General features: G+C 42.6%; 1 long non-coding RNA gene across 2 annotated transcripts; it reads right to left on the bottom strand.

The window, feature by feature from the left end:
* Positions 1 to 375: 375 nt before the first annotated feature.
* Positions 376 to 20,288, bottom strand: Gm30961. 2 transcript variants are annotated; one of them, XR_386182.2, is made up of 4 exons: positions 20,177 to 20,284; positions 19,675 to 19,760; positions 8,586 to 8,829; positions 376 to 823 (listed from the first exon to the last, which is right to left on the bottom strand). It is a non-coding gene; the product is annotated as a predicted gene, 30961 (long non-coding RNA). The 2 variants fall into 2 exon arrangements; XR_877345.2 differs by lacking the exon at positions 376 to 823 and having other exon boundaries at positions 8,062 to 8,829; positions 20,177 to 20,288.
* Between the last annotated feature and the right edge of the window lie 263 nt (positions 20,289 to 20,551).

Raw genomic sequence — 20,551 nt, 5'->3', positions numbered from 1 at the left:
GAATCCTACAGAAGGCAGAAGACTTAGCATTGGAAAGTATTGCTTGTCCTTTCAAGGTTCTTTCCCCTTTAAGTAAATCTTCCCCCACACTTAAAAAAAAAAAAGCATCTATTTGTATTTTCAGTTAGGTTGACTATTTACCCACATTTCCTGCCGATGAGTCATTTATGCAGTTTACTAAAAAAAAAAAAAAATAATATATTGAGAACTAAAAAACACTACACCATTAAAGATCAAAGACGCAAAACTGACGTAAGCCACAGATAGGTACGATAAAGAATTTAGTAAGCAACAGACCCATCCACATATCAGCACTGTACTGCCTGGGTTTAGAGAACTCTCCTGACCTCCCAGAATCAATGCAGCCATCCTCTATGGAACACATGTCACGGTTTAGCTCATCAGATACTTGTAAACAGAACAAACACTGATATTTGATGAAGAAAATAATTGATCTCACCAGGAGTCCATGTTAAGAAACATTTTGGGGCTACTACCTGGGATCCCAAGTAAAAGGTATACATATATATGCATATGTGTATGTATATATGTCTGTCCCTGAAGGTAAAAGGAATAGATGGAAAGACCATCAGATAACAGAACAGACTTACCACATTTACGATATGCAAAGACAGAGAAACATCCAGCCATATCATGAGATTATTATCCATACATTTGGGGGAGTAAATGGTTGACCTCAAAATATGCCCAAATTGCCTGGGCCTTCATACCGCATTCAGATTGTTAGGTTCTTTCTACTTCAAACTTGACCCGAAGAGCTGAAAATTAAATAGTCTTTCATGTCTTCTACACATCCCGTCATCTTCATTTTTAAAAATCAGCCACGGCGAGAGAGGGGGGGGGGAGAGAGAGAGAGAGAGAGAGAGAGAGAGAGAGAGAGAGAGGGAGAACAAATAAGTGAATAAATAAATAAACTAAAATAAATCAATCAGGTCAGTGACTACTCATATATATGCACAACAGCTCTATTGAAATGTCTGTGAGAACTGAAAATCTCATGGAGCAGCTGAGAACTGCACACTAAAAAGCATGTGTTTTGTGAGCATGCCATATCTGCCCATTGTAATGCTCATAACGACCCCCCATGAAAGGGTCTTCGTTGTTCTGACTTCACAGATGGAGAACATGAGAAACAAGCTTGCTGACATCCACAGCAAGCACAGAAGGGCCCACCTTTAGCTTCTCAGCCACTACTGTGCTGTCTTCTTCTATGGATGGATTGTGTATTATCTTCATGAAATGCATCTAATTATATCATGCAAGGAATAAATTCTCTGAAATATCTGTCTCCTAGAACTGCCCTAAACCCACAAGCTACAGTGCACACTCTGCCTTGTTATAAAGTTTTTAATCACACCGAACAAGGAGGAAACTCATTTTTAATTTTATTCAGGCCATGAAAATACCACAATCCACTGTTGCATGACTCAGCAGAGAGCATTTGATAGCCCGGAGCTTTTCACTGTTAGTTTCAACCTCCAGTCTTTATTTTTTATTTTTATTATTGGTTATCTTATTTATTTATATTTTATATCTTATCCTCTTCCCTGGTTTCCCCACCACAAACCCCCAATCCATCCCCTTCCCCATTGCTTCTATGAGGGTACTCTTCCCCTACCCACCAACTCCCATCTTATCGCCCTGGCATTCCCCTATGCTGGGGCATCAAGCCTCCACAGGACCAAGAGCCTCCCCTTCCATTGATGCCAGATAAGGCGATCCTATGCTACATATGCAGATGGAGCCATGGGTCCCTCCATGTATATACTCTTTTGGTTGGTTGTTTAGTCCTTGGGAGCTCTGGGGACTCAGGTTTGTTGACATTGTTGTTCTTCCTAAGGGGTTGCAAACCCCGTTAGCTCCTAAAGTCCTTCCCCTAACTCCTCCATTTGGAGTGCTCATGGCTGACCCATTAGAAAGTCTACAAGTTTTTTTTTTTTTCCACAGCTAAACTGGTCCCAAGTCACCACATTCAGCTCATGTTTGCAGGGCATATTCTCACCTGTCTCAGGTGTGTAGGTATCTTCACTTCCCTGGAGGAAATAATCATCCCTCTTTACTCTATTTATCCTTCTACAAAAAAAAAAAATGTACTCCATTCTCTTTACCCATCTGTGCCTGCAGCCTCCTTTCTCCTCAGGTTTTCATGACTCAACAAGAGAAATTCAAACATAGAACCAAAGTGACAATTCCAGTTTCCCCAGGTCATCGATAATGTCTATAACTTCATGACAGACTGAAAATTAAATAGTCCTGTTTCAAAGGCTCAGCCTCTTCTCTTCTGTGTCTGATTGGGTATCCCCTGCTTCCTACTGTCTGCTGATGACTACTCTTGAAAGTAGAACAACCCACGCAGGCTCCTGTTTTGTGAAGCTCAACTTAGAATATCTGGTAGAGAATCAGCTAAATGTGAATTGCTGCTTTGCAACCCTATGGCCTGTGCTTCTAGAATGTCTACTTATCCTAGACCTCCCACTTCTTCCCAGAGCATTCTGAGTCACTCATGGTATCACCCTGAAGCTCACTGGGACTCAGCCTCAACCCATCTTCATCCATCTAAATACTGCGTGTGGTGTCCTGAGGCACACTCAGCCCTAAAGCCCTTGGACTCTAATCTAGGTTTACAGTTTCATGCATCCATCCACATATCTCTCCACTCAGTGGCAAATGTTATATATGAACTACTTACTATGTGCTAAATGGTGTTTTAGGTCAATGGTTCTCAAACTGTGGGTGGTGACCAGTTTGGCAGAATTGAATGACCTTTCAAAGGGGTCACTTAAGACCACTGAAAAACATAGATATTTACGTTGCAATTCATAACAGTAGCAGAATTACAGTTATGAAGTAGCAATAAAACAATGTTAGGGTTGGGGATCACCACAATGTGAAGAACTGTATTAAAGGGTTGAAGTATTAGAAAGGTTGAGAACCACTGCTCTAGGTAGAGATAATTAGTCACCAACCAGGATGGGCACCCTTTCTGCCTCCACTAGGCTGCTAAACTTTACTTTCTTCTCCCTGCTAATAATTTGAAAGTGAAACAAAAGCTCACCATACTTAACATAATCATGTCCCCAAATGAAGTAAAATTTGAATTCAAACCTATTGAACACCTTGTTCACCCTTATGTAAATATTGTAAGCTCTTAGAGTCTTTCTTTTCTTTTTTTTTTTAGAATTAATTTTTTATTATGTATTTTCCTCATATACATTTCCAATGCTATCCAAAAAGTCCCAAATACACCCCCCCACTCCCCTACCCACCCACTCCCACTTTTTGGCCCTGGCGTTCCCCTGTACTGGGGCATATAAAGTTTGCAAGTCCAATGGGCCTCTCTTTCCAGTGATGGCCGACTAGGCCATCTTTTGATACATATGCAGCTAGAGTCAAGAGCTCTGGGGTACTGGTTAGTTCATAATGTTGTTCCACCTATAGGGTTTCAGATCCCTTTAGCTCCTTGGGTACTTTCCTTAGAGTCTTTCTTGATCTAGAAAAAAAAATGTGATCCAAAACTTCTTCATATGGGTATCATGAGATGTGTAGAGAGCCTGGCTTGTAGGAAGTGCTAAGCTACAGTAATAGTGACATCATTAGCATGAACAGTGAGACTTATTAATAAGGGAACTAAGATGTTCCCTTTAGACCACTGTCTTTAGTTCACAGATGATTTTTCGGCACAAAAGATGTCTATCTTAATTTGACCCAGACTTGCCTGATTTACCACCCTTGTACTGTTAGGACCCTCATAGGATATGATACCCAGTAAGCTATTCTGTGGTAGTTTTCTTTGGCTGCTATAACTAATTGTCACAAATCTAGTGGCTAAACATAGATAGTTTGTCTTCCTGTGCTGGAGGTACAAAGTCTAAGCTCTATTTCCCTGGGTGAAAAATCAAGGTGTTGGAAAGACTGTGTTCCTAATGCAAGCTCTAGAAGAGAATCCAATGCATGCCTCTGTCAGGTTCAAGAGGCCTCCTGCATCCCTTGGTTCATAGACACTTACTGCATCATTAAACTCGAGTATCCCACATCTTCATGTCTCTTCTGAACTCTTTTTTTTTTCTTTTCTTTCTCCACTTTGATGGACCCTTGTGGTTTCATTGGATCCCTTTGGATAATCTAGGTATTATCTCCTTGTTTCAAAGCCACCTTATTTATAATCATAACTCTTACCATAGCTCCAGGTTTCCCTTGTTATATAACCCAGCACACTCAGAGATTCTGGAAATTTGGCTCCGACAATTCACTTTAGGTCCCTCTCTTCATCTGTGCATTCTCGTTATCAACCCTAACTTTGACTCTGGTCCTCACCCTGGAACCAGCACCCATGCAAGAGGCATGAGGAAATTTTTCCCAAGGGACACACCAGGTTCCCAGAGCATGGACCAAAGGGCATGATCCCCAAGCAGTCTGCCCTGGTACCCTACCTCCCAGTGTTGTCATTTCCTATGCATGAGTATCCTATCATCTTTTCCTGTTTGCTCACCAGAACACGAACAGCTCATCATGGCCTGAAAGGACCTGCCTGTCTCCGGTTGGCCACTTGGGATCCTTGCCTTCAACACTTGTCAATATTGTAGCAATGGGCACAAATGGCTATTCTCCTTTTAAAAAAACAAAAACAAAAACAAAAACAAAAAAAAAAACTCCACCACAAAAGTCCTTAAAGGCAAGGTCTTAATGTCAACAACGTGAATCAAGGCTACTAATAATATGATCTCAGAAATGTTTCTGAGTCACAAATATCCATGTTTCATCTATAAAACCAGGTTAATATTTAGTCAAAGGACTGTCATGAAGATTAAATGGCTTAGTGTATAGCTCTAGTCTAATCATTAACGTAAGTGTTTAACTAATAAGATCTATATAGCAGGTATCAGCAAACTTTCTCTATTAAAAGCTAAATAGTGAAAATTTACTCTATACTCTGTACAGTGTGTGTTGTAGAGATTCCACTTTGCCTTGTGTTTGGAGACAGCAATGGCCATAAGTGATTTGTTTGACCAAGAAGTGGTAACACCCTTACAATTAGGAACTTCTAACACTAGGTCACAAAACTCTCCAGGCTTCTTAACAGCTTCCTGGAGTGGTCATTCTGTGTATGAGCAAACCAGCCTTCAGCCAGCATTAACTGATCCTGGCCCATCACATGAGAGAAGAAGCCAGCTGTAAAGGGGTCCTTCCAGCCCAGCTGCAATGCACAGTGCTATCTAGAGTGAAGATAAACTAGCCACTAAGGCTCTTCCTCACTCTGACCAAAATAAAATGTTTTTAATTCCATAAGTATTGAGACTAGCTGGCCACACAGCCATCCATAAACAAATCCCAAGAACTCTGAATTTAACTGTGAAAGCAGAGACATCATCTTCTGTGCTCATGAGTGTTTCTGGAACATTTCTCAACAATAAGAGATAATCGATAGATACTTGTTGAGTGAATGAATGGATGATACACTGGTAAATGAATACAAATGTCTAGACGTCTATCCCTTCTCCCTGTGCCTGGCCAATCTTCCTTGTAGATTTTAGTCCTCTGCTTAAATGTTGCTTTCTCCAAAAAAGATTGTATCTACCCACAAATTAGAAGAGATTCTTCAATTTTGACTTTTCTTTTCATTATACTAACTCCTTGCATAAATCATACAGTTATTACTCTAAACAACTGTTCTCCTCACTCCCCTTGAGAACATGAGCTTCCTAAGGGCAACATGTGCAAAGTGTTTGTGTGTGTGTGTGTGTGTGTGTGTGTGTGTGTGTTGGGGGTATGGATGTCATTGTTCACTGCAAGTACATCACTTAGGCCCTTGATAAATGACATTGGAGAAATAACAGAGGCTGCCTTTCAACAAAGAACACATCTAGAAATTTCAATGAATTTGTGCAAACCCAGACCAGAGATCATATGTCATCATTATTTATAATATGCAGGGCCTTTTTCCCTGTCTTTTTCCCCCTTTGTTGGACTGCTTGACAGAGCTTCCTGTTGGCTCATGCCCCAAATGTCCACACAGCTGCAGGCTAAGCAGTGACTTATTCTGAGAGGCAGCTTCCTGTCACGTGGGAAACTGGGAAATTGATTTTTTTTTCCACAGCAGAACAGTCTCAACGGATTTACCGCCCACTTTGCTCGTGGGGGTGGGCTCCATGGTCCTCACTCTTGAGTCTCTCCAGCTCTACAGCCCAGCTGGCCTCTTCCACTGTGGAAAAGACTCTGACTAGAAAGAGCTCATGCCTGCTCCAGGGGGTGTGACAAGGAAGAGAAACCTTGGTGGGGCTTTCGATTTGGGAGCCTTGGAAAAGACGCCCTGAATGCTAGTAAGGAGTCGGAAAAAAAACACTAACATGGTGCACCCCTGGGTTAAAATAAAGGAGCACTCTTATATTCATTTATATTTCTCTCTCCAGCAGCTAATTGCCTAGCTTCTGCCCTCCACCCAGGGATGGAGCTGCTGTATTGTTGGTATTAGGGAACTAATTTAATCACCTCGGGATGGAGGGCCCTAGATCTGCCACTTAATGCTTCTCATCTAGTCACTCAACATACCTGAGCCTACATTTCCTCACTGTGGGATGGCAGTAGTGTGTTCCTGTTAGTGCAGTTGTGGGATCCAGAAGACATCGGGGATGGTAACATATACCATGAGCATTCACTATGTGTACTGTCGCCCATTTCTTACCCACAGCGATAGATTTTAAGAGACCCAATAGTTGCTTGAAACAGAAAGTACTGGACCCTGAATAAGGTGTATTTTCCATATGTGTAACACTGTTCTACTGAGTTCCAGAGTTAACCTGTGCTGCATTCCATGCCCTGGTGTCTCTTATGACGAGGGGAAAGTGATTACTTCAACAAAAGCATTGCTATACCATACAGGCGAACCTAAAATCCAGCCACTCATTGACTGAAAGGCAGATGGCATGTACAGTTTGGATACACCAGACAAAGGAACAGTCAATTCCCTATGTCAGGCAGGACTAGATGCCCGACTCAGGACACTATAGGACATTAGTAGCTTTTTTGTTTAGTTTAGTTTTGGGTTTTGGTCACATTTCTCAAAGTGGTTCACAGTTTAAAGCTTGTGAATGTTTATATCTGAAATTTCAGAGTTAGTATTTCCAGACCTTGGTTGACCAGATGGCTAAAACCCCAACAAGCAAAGTAAAGGGTATAAGGAAACTGGTATGTTTAATTCTCACAACTTGTTTCTGAGACTTACTTATCTTTCCCATCTTATATCAGTGAGGAAACGAAGGATGCACACAGGCTGAGCCAGCATGGTCTCCCCTCACTGGTGTGAGGACAAAGTTCTTAGGATTGTCTTTTACCTTAGAGATTCAGGGCTCAGACTCAAGAGTCCAGCTTCTAGCCTTTCTCTGGACACTCACTTGTTAGCCTGACATGCAGCTTTGTGAATGTGAAAATCTTCCAGGAAGCATTTTAGTCATCAAAATAGTTGTCTTAGCTAGGAGGCCGGAGCCATGGAGCTATGGGACAGTACAGTACTCATAGAGCATTCACTACAAGAAGCTTAGTAGGCCCCACACAGCTGCCTGTTAGCCTGTCCCCCGAAGAGGACCAAGAAGTGGCTGGGTGGGCCTTGCTGCCACCCACAGATGGGTGTATCCCTGTGGTGGGAGGAGAATCAGAAAGTCTATGAAGTGAAATTGTCCCTAAACGTCAGAAGGAATCCTGACTACTTGTTCTCTAGATGAGTGGGTCGGGCCACATAAGAAAGCTGGCCACGTAGCCTATCTGAAAGTCACCAAACAGCATTCCTCTATGGTTTCTGCCTCAGGTTCTTCTTGAGTTCCTGTCCTGGTGTCCCTCAGTGGTAGACTGTAAGTTAAAACAGGCCCTTTCTGGTCCTAAGTTGCTTTTGTTAAGTTTTGTTACAGCAACAGAAAGGAAAATAGAACATAGGCTTTTCCTGTGTATCAAGATAGGTGAACAAACAGATATGCAGGTGAATATAGGTTTTTAAATTTTTCAATCATAATTGGTGTTGACAGCAGACTGTATAAATCACTTGCAACATTCTTTTTCTCAACAACTCAGTTTATTAGTCTCTATATTTTCCTTTTAACTGCTGCAAAGTATTCTGTCACATGCCATAATTTATTCAGCCATTCCCTTGTAATTAGACGCTTACATAATTCATATGTCTTCACTATTATAATGTTACAATGTGCTTGGTTTTGCACATTTGTTTCTTGCATGTTCTTTATCTATGAAAGACAATTGGTCAAACTAGAATGACTGAAGTGCTGAGTCAAAAAAAAAGTATTTTTATGTCAACTTTTAATTTAGAAAGAAAATCTGACCACCTACTGGTCATTTTTAAAAGGTAATTTTCTCTCAAACCAGCAGAATATGAAAAAAAAACCATAATCTTTAGCACCCCAGGTTCTCAAACCACATCATGAGAGTGACCTCCTGTGTCTGAGATAGTCCCTAGGCTTGGGCATCCCTGAGCATAACTCTTGTGCCTGGCTCCAGGGTGAGAAAGAGGCACCTGGCACGTGTTCCTTCCTCACTGCATCTGGAAGCCACAACAAGCTCACCAAAGGAGGTAGATCTGGGTTTCTGCCCTCAGTTAGGGCCTTCCCATTTGAGGATTCTGACTCCTAGGCCACATGGTCAGTCACCTCTGCAGTCCCATTTCCAGCTGTGTGTCTTGATGCTGACTTGTGCTTCTTGGCCATCTCTTGGATGACAGCAGGAGGGAAGGGGAGAGAGGGAAGAAGGGGAGTCGACTGGTTCATTCCAGGTGGGCAGCTTCTAGAAGGTTCCCAGGCCTGTCTTGCCCTAGAAAAAGAACCAGAAAGAGAATGTATTGGTTTGTAAGGATTTTCCACCCTCATACGTATGTATGCTGCATATGACTGCTCACTCCTAGGCCAAGATCAGACAGATAGAATGCAGGATTTAGAGACAGAAATTACCTCACTTGGAGTTTTGCAAACACATTTTATCCTTTTCTGTCCCCTCTGCCAGCTTAGATACTAGTAAAGGCTGTGTTTGGAAATACAAGAATCAGAAAGGTTTCTGGCATGTGTCCATCCTTAACTCCAGGCGGGTCTCTGTCTCATCTCTGTGGTTCTCAAAGACAGTCCACTACACTGTCTTCTCCCCCACTCTCCCACACATCAGGAGCACACAGAGCCCTGCCCATCCATCCTGTTGAAATGCCCCTCCCTATGCAAAGGACCCCTAAGCGGGAATCCTGGGCTCATTACTTGAACAGTTGGAGAACAGGAGGACACTTTTGTCTTTCCTCTGAAAGACATGCTACACAGGGTACTTACAGATGTGTTTTATCAGAGATTCTTGAGCTGGCTCAGACAATTTTCAGGAAATATATATATATTTTTTTTAATTTTTCTGAACCATAGTCACACTTGAGGAGTTGCCCAGAACTGCTTGGGCTGCAGTTCACTGATCTAACTAAAGCTACCAGCACTACCAATGTCAGTTCACTAGGAAGACTCTGCATTAGAGCCAGCATTACACACAGGGGAAAGGAAGAAGTGAGAGAGGAAGAGGATGGTGGGGGGAGGGGAAAGAACCTGAAAGGAAGGACACAGCCATTGCTGTTGAGGAACATGGTGGTTCCAGTGGGAACTGACAGATGGGTACAAGGTTCCAGCCTTCTCTGGAGGTCCCTCTAAAAAGCTGCTTTAAATAACCTAGGGCTGGGGAGATGGGTCAATGGATAAGAGAGCTTGCTGTGCAAACATGAGGACCAGAATTCGGATCCCCAGCCCCGTGTAAAAGCTGTATTATGGCTGCCAGTGCCAATGAGGCCTGCATGGTGGGAGGAGGAGTTGGAGACAGGTGGATCCTGGGAGTCCACTGGCCAGCCAGCCTAGTCAAATCAGTAAGCTTCAGGTCCAGTGAGGGACTCTGTGTGGAGGGAATAATGTTGAAAGCAATACAAGATATACAATATCCACTGGCCTCCACAGATACATATATGTATGAACATGAATACACCCTACACACGCACACACAAACACACACACACACACACACACATGCACACATACACATACATGCTCATGCAAACATACAGTCCCACTCACTTGCATATACACAGGCACAGACCCATGTGTCCATGACCTTGCATATTAAATATCCTACTGTCCCTCAAAATAACTAGCTGTCTGTGTGCATGGGACACTTGTTTTCCATTAATAATTGAATGTTAATTTCATTTACTTGCCCTACCTCCCTGCTCCAAGATTACTGTTACACAGCAGCATTGTCGGACAGAGCTCGGAAGGCTTGTCTTCTAGCATTTCTTATCCAATGTTCATAGAGACTTCCTGTGTTAACAATATACTCTCATGTTGTCCCTAAATTGATAGCTTTATGGTGAGAAGCCCTCTCTAATAGCTGCATATATTTTAGAGCTAATGAAAGCTTACCTAGAGTTTTTCTTTCCTGCCTTCTGTCTCCTTGGTGCCACCGCACAAGTATTACCATCCCCCAACCCATGGGCCTCCTCCTAAATGCCCTCACTTACTTCCTAGTAGTAGTATTTATCATGTTTTCTTTTCTTTTTTCTTTTCTATTTTTTTAAAGATTTATCTATTTTATTTATATGAGTACACTGCAGCTGTCTTCAGACATACTAGAAGAGGGCATCAGATCCTATCATAGATGGTTGTGAGCCACCATGGTTGCTGGGAATTGAACTCAGGACCTTTGGAAGAGCAGTCAGTGCTCTTAACTGCTGGGCCATCTCTCCAGCCCTTATCCCATTTTCAAAACCAGTAAAACTTATCACTCTTCTCCTCAGCTAGAGGCCCTTCCCCTGTCCATTGCACAGGATATACTGATGATAGGGAAGCAGAAGTATCATGGGTTCGACCGCAGAGTAGGTCAACTGCTAGTGTGGCAGTACAGAAGGGTCCCCATTCATGACACAAGCAGAAAAGATATGTGAAATACTATCAGTCCAGTATGACTCAGAGGTTGAGAATCTCTGCTCTAAACTACCAGCAGCAAGCAGACATGGATGGTGCATTATTTATGTCTCTTGTTGCAAGACCTGCTGAGCACGAAGCAGGTTCACCTCAGCCTGCCTCACCACCAGCTGTTCTCTCTGTGACATGCGAAGTCATTCCCCTCCTTCATCACTGTGGTTACCCTGTCCTTGGGGGTGTCGCCTAAAGAAAACTCAAGCCTGGCGTCCAATACCCGACTGTTCTCCAGATAATGTCACAGGGAGGTGTTATCAATATCTAAACATGTGATCAAATAAAATAACCCCAGTGAGTCAAAGAGTCATGTTTCCTATGTAAACCCCCATCCATGGACTCGATGCCATCTGCCCTGGCTCTGCTTTGGCTCAATGCGTTGATGCAATCCTGTTTCACAAAATATTAGAAAGATTTCCTTAGGGGCTAGAGAGATGCCTCAACAGTTAAGAGCACTCGATGCTATTGCAGAGGATGTGTGGTCAGTTCCCAGCACCCAGATCTGATAGCTCCAGCTCCAGCGGGGATGGTGCCATCTACTGGCTTCTACAGCACCTCCATGCACTCGGTGCAAATGAACTCAAAAAGGCACAGGCACGCATGCATATAAAATCAATAAGCCTTTTTTTCTTTTTAAAGTGTTGTTTAGAGTGAACAGACCATCTTTGTTATATGGAGAGAGAGCTTAGTGACTGGACATGATTGCAGGATGTATGTGATCTCTGACCATTTGTGTGGATGAGCAGACATGAAGCTGAGCTGCTGATTTTCTTCTCGGGCCCCTTGGGACAGATCCTTGGTGGAGATCTGTTTCTTTAGTCTGGGAATAACCTGTGGCCACGGAACAGAGTTTCAGTCAAAGAAAACTGGTTTGAACAAAGCTAAAGTGTGGAAGACATAAGCATTGGCAGATTACCACACAGACCTTCTAAATAAAAACCAGTACTCCACTGAAATATCAGAAGAGATTCCTGATGAAATCAGAATGGTTTTACCTCGTTGTCTTAGTTAGGGTTTCACTGCTGTGAACAGACACCATGACCAAGGCAAGTCTTATAAAGGACAACATTTAATTGGGCCTGGCTTACAGGTTCAGTCCATTATCATCAAGGTGGGGGCATGGCAGTATCCAGGCAGGCAAGGCACAGTCAGAGCTGAGAGTTCTACATCTTCATCCAAAGGCTGCTAGTGGAAGACTGACTTCCATGTAACTAGGGTGAGGATCTTATGCCTACACCCACAGTGACACACCCATTCTAACCAGGTCACACCTATTCCAACAAGGCCATACCTCCAGATGGTGCCACTCCCTGGTCCAAGGATATACAAACCATCATACTCTTCAAATGGCAAAACCCCAATACAGCCAGCTTGTCTGAGTTTTTCTGCTCCTCTCCTCATCGGCATCTGGTGGGATTTTAGGTGTGTACTTATTTAAATAACCCAGTCTGGAATCCACAAAAATATCAGATTTCTACCTTTTTCCTAGTGCTTGACTCTTTTAACCTACTGAGTGAACTTTTCATGGCTCTCTCTCTCTCTCTCTCTCTCTCTCTCTCTCTCTCTCTCTCTGTGTGTGTGTGTGTGTGTGTGTGTGTGTGTGTGTGTGTGTGTGTGTTTGTGTGTGTGCATGTGTATTAGGAGCCTTGTATGAGCAATAGCTATGTTGGGGACAAGTAAGAATCTAGCCCTCTACATACTAAATGTCCCAGTCAGTACAGTGACTAGGGAGAGAAATGCCTTCATTTCTGACCAGGAAATTAAAGATCTACTCAAGAGTTCCCTTCCTGCATCCTCACTGTTGGGTATTACTCAGAGTCCTGAGGCTTCTACATTTACATTGCTTCCAATTCCCCCAAACATACTGAAGATAATTCTTCAGCTATCTCCCTCTGGCTCACATAATCAGAACACGTCACTCTTGCTAGACCCCTCCCTGCAGCCAGCATGATACGCTGTTTCTTCTACCTTTAATAATGGCAGTGACAACATATGAATATCCCTCAGGCAGTCCACAGCCCATTTCCCTGTACGCAGAGACTCCTCCCATGCCCATCCCCAATGCCTTAAGTCCACTCTGGCCATGTTTCCTTCCTTCCAAAGGGCTCCCTCATTAATGTCACTGAACCCCACATGGCCTAGCCTAGTTTTTAGGTCTTGACTTCAACACCAACTTTTAGGACATCACTCTGTCCTGTGTCTATTCCTTCTCTTTCTATAAAATTGGAGCACAACAGGATGCCATTTTCACCTTTAGTTTCCCCTGTGATGACCTCATTGGGCCCCAGCTTTAATCTCATACTGACATCTCCAAGCAACGTATCTCCAGTCCAGAACTCTCTCTTGAGCCCTGGACTCATCAACGATGGAAAGTTTACTTCTCCGCTTAAATAATGTGACATCATGTAGATGCTTTCTTTTTGCTTTTTTTTTCTTTAATTAATTCATTAGGTCCAAACTGAATTCTTGCTTTCCCCACTACTTATTCTGTCTCTAGCTAACCTGGTAAACTCTTATGAATCCCTATTTCAGTCAACAGAATCCCACACATCTCTTATACTTCATTCTAACATTTGTATCAGCAAAAGGAGGGCCAGCGTGCAGCCTCTCCAGTACCACTTCCCTTCCCTAGGTCAGACTCTTCAGGATTGCTGGCTACCCTGCTTCCACACTTACTCTTGGTGAGATCTGTCCTTAGCACAACTGCCACATCAAGCCATATATAAATGCATATCAGATCCTGGAACTCCTATGATCCACAGTGAAAGCTGAGGTCCCATGTAAGTCAACTATCCCATCTGTTACTGCTCACCCCTGCACCGTGCTCTCCTTCCATCCCACAGCAAGCTTCTGGCCTTCTTGTTCTGCCTCAGTGACACTAGACACACTTCCACCTCAGATGCTTTGCAGTGGGTTTCTGAGGCCCGAGAGACACCATAAATATCCACAGGTATTTGCTTCTACAGATATTTGGGGCAAAGTGTAAACTATGGTGGACCTCATTTAAAACTGAAGTTCACTTTGGAGGTTCTCTATCTCATAATATTGGATCATGGTTTTTTGGTTTTTTAAAAATCATTGTTTCTTCTATCTGTGTGTGTGTGTGTAAACAGATATAGATATATACATATATATAAAATATATATAAACAGATATAGATATATACATACACACATATATAGATATACACACACATATATATAAACAGATATATACATATATAAACAGATATAGATATATACATACACACGTGTGTATATATATATATACACACACACACACACATATATATGTGTGTGTGTGTATCTCTCTCTCTCTCTCTCTCTCTCTCTCTCTCTCTCTGTGTGTGTGTGTGTGTGTGTGTGTGTGTTTACCCTATGGGTGCTTTGTGTATATTATGGTTTCCAGTTTAGTGTTTTTATGGGATTCCTAAGTGTGTGAAAGAGTGGGCCTTTGTGTCTATATCTGTTTCTTGTCCCTTTTCTTGGGCTCTTTTCCTTCTCTTTGTTTGTTTTGTCCTTTTCTGAAGTGTTAGTTTTTTATTCTGTTTTATTATAGCTTGTTTTATTATATCCCTTAGAAGCCTGTATTTCTAATGAGAAACAGAAAGGGGGTGGATCCGGGTGGGAGAGGAGGTGGGGAGAAACTGGGAGGGGTAAATGGAGGAAAAAGATAGCCAGGGTATATTATATGAGAAAAAAATCTATTTCCAATGAAAGCAGAAATGTTTTAATATTTAAAACATGAAACTCACTTTTACAAACACTCTTGATCACCCTTATCTTGTTATTCTTTATCCAAGTTTTCTGGATAAACCATACAAATATATATATATATAAATACAAATTTTCAGGATTTATTGGTGGTTTTCAGTCTCTCAGCAACCTAGAATATAAATCCCTATCAATTGTGCTTATTTCATATTCCACGTGCCCAGTTCAGTGCCCAGCTCCTCCAACGTGCCTAATAAATACTGATTTCTATTCTACCACCTATTCTACTACCTATCAACTATTCTCACTGTATATGTTGTAACCATCTTCTACCATTGATCATTTTAAATTCCAGTATGAGTACATCCTCCCTACGTGTCTGCACGACACATCAAATCCGCAATCACACCAGGGTCGTGGTGTCTCTGTGGATGCAGCCATGGCTGGGATGCTCTGTATGACTGAAAAGATCTGCACTTGGTTTCACAAGTTACCTTGATCATGGCATCTCTTCACAATGGTAGAAAAGTAACTCAGACAGGAGTCTTATAATGAGAAGGAGGCAGAGCTACGGGCATCTGCCCACAGCTTCTAGTTCTGGAGGTGAACGGGGCAGTAAACTGTGGGAGAAGGGAGGCCTCTGAAAGCTAAGAGCAGCCCTGATCAGAAAACTTGAAAGGGAGCACCCCGCAATGCTGGCAACTGAACTACACCAGCACCTGGAGGATGCTGGAAGAAGATTCTCTCCCAGACAAATACAATAACTTTATTTATTTATTTTAGACCTTATGCATGTTATAGCAGAGAAAGCTACCCTAGCCTGGGCTTCTGGTTAGCAGAGATGTGGGATAGGATGGTGTATTGATGACCAGAAGCGTGGAGAGCTACCATCTATCCAGATAGCATTCATACACGTGTGCCTGCTCATGATGCTGTTAGAAAGAAATTGTGTCATAAATTATAGAGATATCTTAATTTCATTTGAAGACTAGTTTCCGTGGGAATGTGTTGTTTTTATTATAAAATTTCAAAGATAAAGAATGGGCCAAAAAATTCATTTACCTTCCATCTAAACTTAACAAGTGTAGATGGCTTCCCATCTCCAATTCAAATCTTTTTTTAGAGTCGAGCAGACAAGAATGCCCCATAGCACTGCTACCATGCATGACTTCTCTCCTCTGCTCTTCCCCACAGGGAACCACCAACCAGCATGTGAGGAATCCTTTCTGTGAGCTCACTACATGTTGGCCCCACCAGGAGCAGGCATATACCATATAGTTCCTGCATCAATGTCATACTGTGTAATACAGTGTGCCTTTCATTTTATGATCTGTCCTTTTCCACTCCGTTTTCTAGTATTTATTCACATTGTTATATATAGACCTGACCTATCTCACTGGATAACTACATGCATACGCCATGGCCCATCTGCAGCAAGTGTGTTGATATGTAAGTTTGTGTGGTAGAAACATAAGGGCCAGCCAGAAAATAGTGCTAATAGTTGAGTCTCTGAAGAGGTGAGCAGGGTTATGAAAGCTCTGCCTAAGCCTAATCGAAGTGGATTAATGCCGCCATCACAGGGGTAGGTTCATAATTTGCTGTGTTATAAAAGTCAATTCAGCTCCCTCTCACTCTTTTGCCCACCCAGGTACTGATACTGAGTAAATGATGCAGGAAAAGATGCTTTGCAAACATGGGCCCATCACCTTGGACCTCCAGGCCTCCAGAACTGTGACAAAATTAGTCTTTTATTCATCTATGACCAGGTCCCAGGTATTACACTAGAGCAACACCAGTGATCAATGGCAGCATGTTTCTGAGGGTTTTGCTGTTACAAACACTGCTGTCTGGAGCTCTCTTACATATGTATTATGTCTAAGAAGAAAAAAGAATGTACATAATTATGCTCACAAATATTTATGTGTTTTATAATATATGCATGCACATTCAGGTATGCATTAGCATCTATCTACGAGAAAGCTTTTGTCATAAGGCTAAGCACTCCCATGTTCTCTTGCTGTAGCCGGCTGCTCTCAGGGTGTTCCCCTCCCACACCTAGCAGGGGTACAACAGAGCTCCCCACAAACAGGCGCCTATCTGCTGTGTCTGAAATTACTCTTGTAATTATAATTTCCTAATTCTTAATAAAATTGACCATCTTCCAATAACTGCACTGCGCCATCAAGTTCCCCTCCTCCAAAGACAGCTTTTGTAAGTTGTTCACGTTTTAAAGGGGGTGTGTAGTCCTTGTCTAGGGGTAGTCTTTGTCTAGGGGTAGTCTTTGTCTAGGGGTAGTCTTTGTCTAGGGGTAGTCTTTGTCTAGGGGTAGTCTTTGTCTAGGGGTAGTCCTTGTCTAGGGGTAGTCTTTGTCTAGGGGTAGTCTTTGTCTAGGGGGTAGTCTTTGTCTAGGTCGTTTGCAAGGAGTTGTTGAAACAGGTTATTTTCTTATTAGAAGGTTTCCAAATGTCTCCTCCCAGTGGATGGTTTGCTGGTTTGGTTTTATTCAGAAAATACAGAAGTGAACTTAATGGTCAATTCTATGAGTCTTCCTTCTTCATGGTTCCTGGATCTTGCCTAAGATCACAAAGGAAAACAGGAGCCATGTTTACAGACAAGCTGCTTCCCTGTACTCTACTCTGGTAAGAACCCTCTATAGCTATTTGTACAGTGAGTTTCTGTGTGGGCATTGCAGTCAATAAATTGGGGGGGGGGAATAAACAAAACCACTGGTAATGTAAATTCCAACTACTTTGATAATTCTCCAACTCTCCAATCAAAATAACTCTCATGGAGAAAGCAGAAGACAAGACATGCTGGCAAGGGTATGGGAAAGAGGAACCCAAAATCACCATTGGGAGGAGTTAGAAATGAGTGCAGCCACTTGGGAAATCCATATGGAGATTCCTCATATGACCCGAAAATAGAGCTACCATACCATCTAACTGTAATGACCTCGGTTATTTTCCTGATATACTCTAAATACACATACCACAGAGCTATTTCAACATGCACTGTTGAATGGATAGAACTGGCCTAGCTATCCACAAACATCTAGAGTGGATGAAGACCTAAGATACATATGCACTATAGAATCCTGTGCAGCTGTAAGGACACCATGATGTTTGAGAAAACTGAATAGACAGGTCCAAAAATCACCGCACCAAGTGAAATGAGCCAGTCCCAGAAAGAAGCATCATGTTTCTTCTCATATGCACAACTTAGGTTTGAAATGTCATTTTACATGTGTGCGTGTTTACATGTGTGTATTTGTAAGAAAGAAGGTGACAAAGTGGATCATGAGTGAGAAGAGATTTTACAGGTGAGGGGAAATCGAAGGGACACTGGGACTGCTGATGTGGAGACTGCAGAGGGACGAGAGGGACAAAAGCTGGAAGAAGGTCAAAGCTGGAGGAGGTTGAATGAGAACCAAGCCTAATGGCAGATATGCATGAAGATGTCATGATGAAACACACTTCTTTCCATGCTAATGAAAAAAAACCTAATTTTAAAATGTTTACCAGTTAAAACTGGAACTTAGTGAATGGTTATTGGTGCCTGGCATAACACAGTGATATTATATGAATGAATGGAATCTACTTTGAGGAGATGATTAAAAACACTAAATATTATTGCATTTTCTCAACATTCATATCCACCAAAGCAAAAAGAGAGGATAAATTGCATTAACGCCTAAGAGAAAACTCGAGAATAAGCATACTGTGGTACATGGCTTTTGTTTGCTGATGGAAGAGTGCCACCCAGGAGCGTGGACCGTACTACCCGCATTCCTAGGTAACATATGAAGTGCCCTCTCACAAGCAGGTAGAACAGCGGCTGCCGAGGCTGAGAATGGTGGGAAGAGAAGGGAGGAGAGAGGTTAGTCAGTGGGTCCTGAATTACAGTGGATAGCAGCAGAGTTCTGGTGTGCAGTGGGCTGACTCTCATCAGTGATAAGACACTGTATGTCTCTAGAAGATAGGAACCTGATGTCTGTTATTTACTATATACAGAGGCAGATATGTTTATCCCTATTTAAACAATATAAAATACCTATGTCTATCATAGCATTACCTGGTACACATTAGGATGCACAATTTTTTTTTCTATGAGTTGAAATATTTATTTTAAGAAAGAAATATTAGCAACCTGCTAGAAGGCACTTGTGATCGGCTGAAGGCACAAAGGACTCAGGGACAGGTCAGGGAGGGCTTGTCTTAGGAAGACTCTGGGGGCAAACACAGAAGTGGATGCTCACAGTCAGCTAATGGATGGATCATAGGGCTCCCAATGGAGGAGCTAGAGAAAGTAGCCAAGGAGCTAAAGGGATCTGCAACCCTATAGGTGGAACAACATTATGAACTAACCAGTACCCCGGAGCTCTTGACTCTAGCTGCATATATATCAAAAGATGGCCTAGTCGGCCATCACTGGAAAGAGAGGCCCATTGGACTTGCAAACTTTATACGCCCCAGTACAGGGGAACACCAGGGCCAAAAAGGGAGAGTGGGTGGGCAGGGGAGTGGGGGTGGGTGGATATGGGGGACTTTTGGTATAGCATTGGAAATGTAAATGAGCTAAATACCTAATTAAAAAAAAAAAAGGAAGACTCTGGGGTATCTACTGAAACAAAAGCAATGTTATCCTGGTCCTGTGTCAAGTCACAGACCCCTCAGCTGCGAGAGTGAGTGAGCAAGACCTCTGATTGGTGCTCCAGCATCTGCTGGGCCATGAGCTCTTCCTGTCCTTTCTCCTCAAAGTCAGCAGAGTCCCTGCCCTCTCTGTCCTTCACAGGAACAATAGACTGCTATTTGGCGACCTCAACTCGTGTTCTCTATACTTTGTCACATGTATTCACTCTCCTATGTAAAAGGGACATACACAACTGCCCCCAGCCTTTCCCGCCCTCAACCCTGTATCTGTGAACAGAGTTCTGTTCACACCAGGAAGGAAATTACCTTATTTGTCCCGAAGGCTAGATAGCCCAGATTCTCTGAGATGTTTTCTTTTGAAATGACATATCCTCAGAGATATGTTCCCATCTCTAGCAAAAGTACAAGAAAAGGGGGAATAAAACATCTCTTTATTAAGTCGACTTTCCCCCCAAGCTCCTCCTCCTCTCGGTGACATTTCCCTCCTTCCTGTATTACTTTTGCTTTTCGGTCAGTATTACAGTTCCCATCTCCATTGCCTCTGTAAGGGCTCCTTGGCTATGCCTCACTTCTTTTTTTTTTTTATTTTTTTATTTTATTTTATTTAACTTGCTCAAGTTTAAAACGATCCTGTTTCTTAAACAGTTTGCGTGCATGATAACATGTTTCCAGGCTCACTGCCACTGGCCATCACCCAGATTTCTGGACTTAAGGCATGTGCCTTCAAGAATGTGCAGAACTATTCTGAGCACAGACAAAGAATTCAAAACCTTCTCCCGAGAACAGCATGCGGAGTGCTTTTTCATACCTGCTCAGCTCAGAAGTCGAGGGAAGCGTTTCCTTTAAGCAGTAAGAACGTTAAAACTAAACATTCAGCCAGAGGTCACCAAGCCCCGCCCTGGAGTATGCATTGGCATAACTTCCACTGTGGGTCAATCGGTGGAAGTTTCCCCAGGAAGTCTTTGTTTCATGGGAAGTGAACTGTGTAAAAAGAACTCGCTGATCCCCACCACCCCCCACCCCCACCCCCTGATTATGAAAAGCCTCTAAGCTCAGCTCCAAAAAGCAAAGTGGCATTGTAGAGTTGAGAGCCTCCTCTCAGGGAAACAGACCTGCGCCTTTTACAGTCTGCTTTCAAGTAGAGAGGAAATAGATTAGCTACTCTCAAGGTCCACGCAGGCAG

Source organism: Mus musculus, chromosome 18 (assembly GCF_000001635.26).
Source record: "Mus musculus strain C57BL/6J chromosome 18, GRCm38.p6 C57BL/6J".
In the NCBI taxonomy this organism is placed as follows: domain Eukaryota; kingdom Metazoa; phylum Chordata; class Mammalia; order Rodentia; family Muridae; genus Mus; species Mus musculus.
The sequence above is the reverse complement of the archived record's forward strand: the minus strand, read 5'-3'. Positions and strand labels throughout refer to the sequence as shown.